At 42.5% G+C, this 8,006-nt stretch overlaps 1 long non-coding RNA gene across 2 annotated transcripts in view; it reads left to right on the forward strand.

The window, feature by feature from the left end:
* LOC143292036 (uncharacterized) overlaps positions 1-4,554 on the forward strand; it is a 5,208-nt gene extending 654 nt beyond the window's left edge. The window contains exons 2-6 of one of the 2 annotated variants that reach the window (XR_013056611.1): positions 401-987; positions 1,292-1,809; positions 2,230-2,800; positions 3,119-3,638; positions 4,045-4,554. This is a non-coding gene — a long non-coding RNA (uncharacterized LOC143292036). The remainder of the gene's footprint in view (positions 1-400; positions 988-1,291; positions 1,810-2,229; positions 2,801-3,118; positions 3,639-4,044) is intronic. The other variant, XR_013056610.1, reaches the window with a different exon arrangement.
* Positions 4,555-8,006: the final 3,452 nt, after the last annotated feature.

Genomic DNA, 8,006 nt, shown 5'->3' on the forward strand with positions numbered 1-8,006 from the left:
CACAGAGGCTTTGGGACAGCAATGAATTTGTTACCGACTAGAAATTAAGACACTGATAAAAATTGTTTTTGTCAAAATAATCCTGCAAAAATCTTGAACATCATTGGTAAATCTGCAGTAGTGCTGTGACTAAGACTTTCAACCTGAACATGCTAGGTTTGAATCTGCTCTCACCCCTCCCCTTTCTTTTTTTCCCCAACCCGAAGCTTTATAATAACAAACACAGAACACATTTGATTGAAATTATTCATTTATCCTTTTTTTTTTTTAAAGTGCTATCACAAGTGAGTCACTGTATGTGTTCTGTCCAGAATTTGTATTTCTTTACTTTTAATTGTGAACAACATTTAGATTGACTGTCCAAAATTTATTTGACCATTGGTGTAATTTGTTTACTAAGGTTGTGACCTCAGGAAAGACTGCAGAGGCCAGCTGAACCACCAAAGAGAAGCCAACTTGGATAAAAGTTAAGTACTGGTTCACATTCTCCACCCCCCTCACTCTGTCTGTACCTGTCTTGTCTATTTCCATCTCTTGTCTCTTTCTGCCTGTCTGTACCTGCCTATCTCTGTTGTTCCTGTCTGTCTTTCTGCCTGTCTGTTCCCTTCTATTTCTGCCTGTCTGTTTCTGCCTGTCTCTGTCTGTACCTGTCTGTCTCTCTCAGCACATGTTTAGTGTAACATTAACCTGTACTAATAAATACTAATACTTTGCACAGAGAGAATGCTGTGAGTGCTCATTTCTGGTGTGTATGTGTGACAATGGAGAAAAACAAATGTCTCCCGAAGGTGTTTAGTTTTTTTTTGTAGGTAGGTCACTGAATACTCCACCACCACACCAACCACTGCACTGATCTGACAAGAGAAGGGCATCACTAGGAACATTACATCACTGTTGGAGATGTTGAGGCGAGGAGCTTGTGGACCTTCACGTGCCCACTTGGACATGTTTTACCACTCCAATACCACCTTCCCTTTCTTTACACAAGTGAGTCAAAACACGCACACACACGCACATGCACACACACACACAGGCTTTGGGACAGCTATGAATTTGTTACCAACTTGAAAGCAAAAGTCATTGATAAAGATTTGGTTCTTGTCAAAATAATCCTGTAAACAGCTTGTCAGAATAATGCTGTATTGTATAAACATGAAAAAGTATTATGTTTGGGATTCGTATAAACAGATCTTGTTATGTAAACTCAGTAGTCTCCACCCCGCCCCATGTTTGAACATTTAGATTGACTGTCCCAAGTGTATTTGACCATTGGTGTAATTTGTTTACTAAGGTTGTGACCTCAGGAAAGACTGCAGAAGCCAGCTGAACCACTGAAGAGAAACCAGCTTAGATAAAAGTTAAGTACTGGTTCACATTCTCCACTCCCCTCTCTCTGCGTCTGTAACTGCATTGTCTATTTCCATCTCCATCTCTTTCTGCCTGTCTTTCTCTGTCTTTCTGCCTGTCTGTACCCGCCTGTCTCTCAGTTTCTGTCCATCTTTCTTCCTGTCTATACCCTTCTGTTTCTGCCTGTCTGTACCGGTCTCTTTCTGTCTGTCTCTCTCAGCACATGTTTAGTCTCAACATTAACCCTTACTAATAAATACTAATACTTTGCACGGAGAGAATGCTGAGTGCTCCTTTCTGGTGTGTGTGAGACAATGGAGAAAAACAAATACCTGCCCGAAGGTGTTTAACTGTTTTTTGTAGGTTGGTCACTGAAGACTCCACCACCACACCAACCGCTGCACTGCTCTGACGAGAGAAAGGCATCACCAGGAACGTTACATCGCGGTTGGAGATGTTGAGGTGAGGTGCTTGTGGACCTACACATGCCCACATGCACGTTTTATCACTCCGATACCACCTTCCCTTTCTTTCCACAAGTGAGTCAAAACATGCACACACACACACACGGGCTTTGGGACAGCTATGAATTTGTTACCAACTTGAAAGCAAAAGACATTGATAAAGATTTGGTTCTTGTCAAAATAATCCTGTGAACAGCTTGTCAAAATAAATAATGCTGTATTGTATAAACATGAAAAAGTATTATGTTTGTGATTCATATAAACAGATCTTATGTAAACTCAGTAGTCTCCACCCCACCCCCATTCCCCCACACACCCATTTCCCAACACCTCAGAAAACCTTTCCATGATTCGTGTTTGAACATTTAGATTGACTGTCCCAAATGTATTTGACCATTGGTGTAATTTGTTTACTAAGGTTGTGACCTCAGGAAAGACTGCAGAAGCCAGCTGAACCACCAAAGAGAAGCCAACTTTGAAAGTTAAGTATCAGTACACTCTCCACCCCCTCCCTCTCTCTCTGTCTGTAACTGTCTTGTCTATTTCCATTTTCATCTGTTTCTGCCTGTCTGTACCTGCCTGTCTGTGTCTGTCTGTCTTTCTGCCTGTCTGTACCCTTCTATTTCTGCCTGTCTCTTTCTGTCTGTACCTGTCTGTCTCTCTCAGCACATGTTTAGTGTAACATTAACCCTTACTAATGAATACTAATACTTTGCACAGAGAGAATGCTGTGAGTGCTCCTTTCTGGTGTGTATGTGTGACAATGGAGAAAAACAAATATCTGCCCAAAGGTGTTTAGCTGTTTTTTTAGGTAGGACACTGAATACTCCGCCACCACACCAACCACTGCACTGATCTGACGAGAGAAGGGCATCACCAGGAACATTACATCGCCGTTAGAGATGTTGAGGTAAGGTGCTTGTGGACCTTCACATGCCCACTTGGACATGTTTTACCACTCCAATACCACCTTCCCTTTCTTTACACAAGTGAGTCAAAACACGCACACACACGCACATGCACACACACACACAGGCACTGGGACAGCTATGAATTTGTTACCAACTTGAAAGCTAAAGTCATTGATAAAGATTATGTTCCGGTCAAAATAATGCTGTATTGAAAAACATAAAAAATATATTTGTGATTCGTATAAACAGATCTTATGTAAACTCAGTAGTCCCCCCTCCCCATTCCCCCACACACCCATTTCCCAACACTCAGAAAACCTTTCCATGATTCGTGTTTGAACATTTAGATTGACTGTCCCAAGTGTATTTGACCATTGGTGTAATTTGTTTACTAAGGTTGTGACCTCAGGAAAGACTGCAGAAGCCAGCTGAACCACTGAAGAGAAACCAGCTTAGATAAAAGTTAAGTACTGGTTCACATTCTCCACTCCCCTCTCTCTGCGTCTGTAACTGCATTGTCTATTTCCATCTCCATCTCTTTCTGCCTGTCTTTCTCTGTCTTTCTGCCTGTCTGTACCCGCCTGTCTCTCAGTTTCTGTCCGTCTTTCTGCCTGTCTGTACCCTTCTGTTTCTGCCTGTCTGTACCGGTCTCTTTCTGTCTGTCTCTCTCAGCACATGTTTAGTCTCAACATTAACCCTTACTAATAAATACTAATACTTTGCACGGAGAGAATGCTGTGAGTGCTCCTTTCTGGTGTGTGTGAGACAATGGAGAAAAACAAATACCTGCCCGAAGGTGTTTAACTGTTTTTTGTAGGTTGGTCACTGAAGACTCCACCACCACACCAACCGCTGCACTGCTCTGACGAGAGAAAGGCATCACCAGGAACGTTACATCGCGGTTGGAGATGTTGAGGTGAGGAGCTTGTGGACCTACACATGCACGTTTTATCACTCCAATACCACCTTCCCTTTCTTTCCACAAGTGAGTCAAAACATGCACACGCACACACACGGGCTTTGGGACAGCTATGAATTTGTTACCAACTTGAAAGCAAAAGACATTGATAAAGATTTGGTTCTTGTCAAAATTATCCTGTAAACAGCTTGTCAAAATAATGCTGTATTGTATAAACATGAAAAAGTATTGTTTGTGATTCATATAAACAGATCTTATGTAAACTCAGTAGTCTCCACCCCACCCCCATTCCCCCACACACCCATTTCCCAACACCTCAGAAAACCTTTCCATGATTCGTGTTTGAACATTTAGATTGACTGTCCCAAATGTATTTGACCATTGGTGTAATTTGTTTACTAAGGTTGTGACCTCAGGAAAGACTGCAGAAGCCAGCTGAACCACCAAAGAGAAGCCAACTTTGAAAGTTAAGTATCAGTACACATTCTCCACCCCCTCCCTCTCTCTCTGTCTGTAACTGTCTTGTCTATTTCCATTTTCATCTGTTTCTGCCTGTCTGTACCTGCCTGTCTGTACCTGCCTGTGTCTGTCTGTCTTTCTGCCTGTCTGTACCCTTCTATTTCTGCCTGTCTCTTTCTGTCTGTACCTGTCTGTCTCTCTCAGCACATGTTTAGTGTAACATTAACCTGTACTAATAAATACTAATACTTTGCACAGAGAGAATGCTGTGAGTGCTCCTTTCTGGTGTGTATGTGTGACAATGGAGAAAAACAAATATCTGCCCAAAGGTGTTTAGCTGTTTTTTTTAGGTAGGTCACTGAATACTCCACCACCACACCAACCACTGCACTGATCTGATGAGAGAAGGGCATCACCAGGAACATTACATCGCCGTTAGAGATGTTGAGGCGAGGTGCTTGTGGACCTTCACATGCCCACTTGGACATGTTTTACCACTCCAGTACCACCTTCCCTTTCTTTACACAAGTGAGTCAAAACACGCACACACACGCACATGCACACACACACACAGGCGTTGGGACAGCTATGAATTTGTTAGCAACTTGAAAGCAAAAGTCATTGATAAAAATTATGTTCTTGTCAAAATAATGCTGTATTGTATAAACAAAAAAATATATTTGTGATTCGTATAAACAGATCTTATGTAAACTCAGTAGTCCCCCCTCCCCATTCCCCCACACACCCATTTCCCAACACTCAGAAAACCTTTCCATGATTCGTGTTTGAACATTTAGATTGACTGTCCCAAGTGTATTTGACCATTGGTGTAATTTGTTTACTATGGTTGTGACCTCAGGAAAGACTGCAGAAGCTAGCTGAACCACTGAAGAGAAACCAACTTAGATAAAAGTTAAGTACTGGTTCACATTCTCCACTCCCCTCTCTCTGCGTCTGTAACTGCATTGTCTGTTTCCATCTCCATCTCTTTCTGCCTGTCTTTCTCTGTCTTTCTGCCTGTCAGTACCTGCCTGTCTCTGTTTCTTTCTTCCTGTCTGTACCCTTCTGTTTCTGCCTGTCTGTACCGGTCTCTGTCTGTCTCTCTCAGCACATGTTTAGTCTCAACATTAACCCTTACTAATAAATACTAATACTTTGCACGGAGAGAATGCTGTGTGTGTGAGACAATGGAGAAAAACATATCTGCCCAAACGTGTTTTGCTGTTTTTTGTAGGTAGGTCACTGAAGACTCCACCACCACACCAACTGCTGCACTGCTCTGATGAGAGAAAGGCATCACCAGGAACGTTACATCGCCGTTGGAGATGTTGAGGTGAGGTGCTTGTGGACCTACACATGCCCACATGCACGTTTTATCACTCCAATACCACCTTCCCTTTCTTTCCACAAGTGAGTCAAAACATGCACACGCACACACACAGGCTTTGGGACAGCTATGAATTTGTTACCAACTTGAAAGCAAAAGACATTGATAAAGATTTGGTTCTTGTCAAAATAATCCTGTAAACAGCTTGTCAAAATAATGCTGTATTGTATAAACATGAAAAAGTATTGTTTGTGATTCGTATAAACAGATCTTATGTAAACTCAGTAGTCTCCACCCCACCCCCATTCCCCCACACACCCATTTCCCAACACCTCAGAAAACCTTTCCATGATTCGTGTTTGAACATTTAGATTGACTGTCCCAAATGTATTTGACCATTGGTGTAATTTGTTTACTAAGGTTGTGACCTCAGGAAAGACTGCAGAAGCCAGCTGAACCACCAAAGAGAAGCCAACTTAGATGAAAGTTAAGTATCGGTACACTTTCTCCACCCCCCTCCCTCTCTCTCTGTCTGTAACTGTCTTGTCTATTTCCATTTTCATCTGTTTCTGCCTGTCTGTACCTGCCTGTCTGTACCTGCCTGTGTCTGTCTGTCTTTCTGCCTGTCTGTACCTGCCTGCCTGTCTGTGTCTGTCTGTTTCTGCCTGTCTGTACCCTTCTATTTCTGCCTCTCTTTCTGTCTGTACCTGTCTGTCTCTCTCAGCACATGTTTAGTGTAACATTAACCCTTACTAATGAATCCTAATACTTTGCACAGAGAGAATGCTGTGAGTGCTCCTTTCTGGTGTGTATGTGTGACAATGGAGAAAAACAAATATCTGCCCAAAGGTGTTTAGCTGTTTTTTTAGGTAGGACACTGAATACTCCGCCACCACACCAACCACTGCACTGATCTGACGAGAGAAGGGCATCACCAGGAACATTACATCGCCGTTAGAGATGTTGAGGTAAGGTGCTTGTGGACCTTCACATGCCCACTTGGACATGTTTTACCACTCCAATACCACCTTCCCTTTCTTTACACAAGTGAGTCAAAACACGCACACACACGCACATGCACACACACACACAGGCACTGGGACAGCTATGAATTTGTTACCAACTTGAAAGCAAAAGACATTGATAAAGATTTGGTTCTTGTCAAAATAATCCTGTAAACAGCTTGTCAAAATAATGCTGTATTGTATAAACATGAAAAAGTATTATGTTTGTGATTCGTATAAACAGATCTTATGTGAACTCAGTAGTCTCCACCCCACCCCCATTCCCCCACACACCCATTTCCCAACACCTCAGAAAACCTTTCCATGATTCGTGTTTGAACATTTAGATTGACTGTCCCAAATGTATTTGACCATTGGTGTAATTTGTTTACTATGGTTGTGACCTCAGGAAAGACTGCAGAAGCTAGCTGAACCACTGAAGAGAAACCAACTTAGATAAAAGTTAAGTACTGGTTCACATTCTCCACTCCCCTCTCTCTGCGTCTGTAACTGCATTGTCTGTTTCCATCTCCATCTCTTTCTGCCTGTCTTTCTCTGTCTTTCTGCCTGTCTGTACCTGCCTGTCTCTGTTTCTGTCTTCTTCCTGTCTGTACCCTTCTGTTTCTGCCTGTCTGTACCGGTCTCTTTCTGTCTGTCTCTCTCAGCACATGTTTAGTCTCAACATTAACCCTTACTAATAAATACTAATACTTTGCACGGAGAGAATGCTGAGTGCTCCTTTCTGGTGTGTGTGAGACAATGGAGAAAAACAAATACCTGCCCGAAGGTGTTTAACTGTTTTTTGTAGGTTGGTCACTGAAGACTCCACCACCACACCAACCGCTGCACTGCTCTGACGAGAGAAAGGCATCACCAGGAACGTTACATCGCGGTTGGAGATGTTGAGGTGAGGAGCTTGTGGACCTACACATGCACGTTTTATCACTCCAATACCACCTTCCCTTTCTTTCCACAAGTGAGTCAAAACATGCACACGCACACACACGGGCTTTGGGACAGCTATGAATTTGTTACCAACTTGAAAGCAAAAGACATTGATAAAGATTTGGTTCTTGTCAAAATAATCCTGTAAACAGCTTGTCAAAATAATGCTGTATTGTATAAACATGAAAAAGTATTGTGTTTGTGATTCATATAAACAGATCTTATGTAAACTCAGTAGTCTCCACCCCACCCCCATTCCCCCACACACCCATTTCCCAACACCTCAGAAAACCTTTCCATGATTCGTGTTTGAACATTTAGATTGACTGTCCCAAATGTATTTGACCATTGGTGTAATTTGTTTACTAAGGTTGTGACCTCAGGAAAGACTGCAGAAGCCAGCTGAACCACCAAAGAGAAGCCAACTTATGAAAGTTAAGTATCAGTACACTCTCCACCCCCTCCCTCTCTCTCTGTAACTGTCTTGTCTATTTCCATCTCCATCTGTTCTGCCTGTCTGTACCTGCCTGTCTGTTTCTGTCTGTCTTTCTGCCTGTCTGTACCCTTCTATTTCTGCCTGTCTCTTTCTGTCTGTACCTGTCTGTCTCTCTCAGCACATGTTTAGTGTAA

This window comes from Babylonia areolata, chromosome 18 (genome assembly GCF_041734735.1).
Source record: "Babylonia areolata isolate BAREFJ2019XMU chromosome 18, ASM4173473v1, whole genome shotgun sequence".
NCBI lineage: Eukaryota > Metazoa > Mollusca > Gastropoda > Neogastropoda > Buccinidae > Babylonia > Babylonia areolata.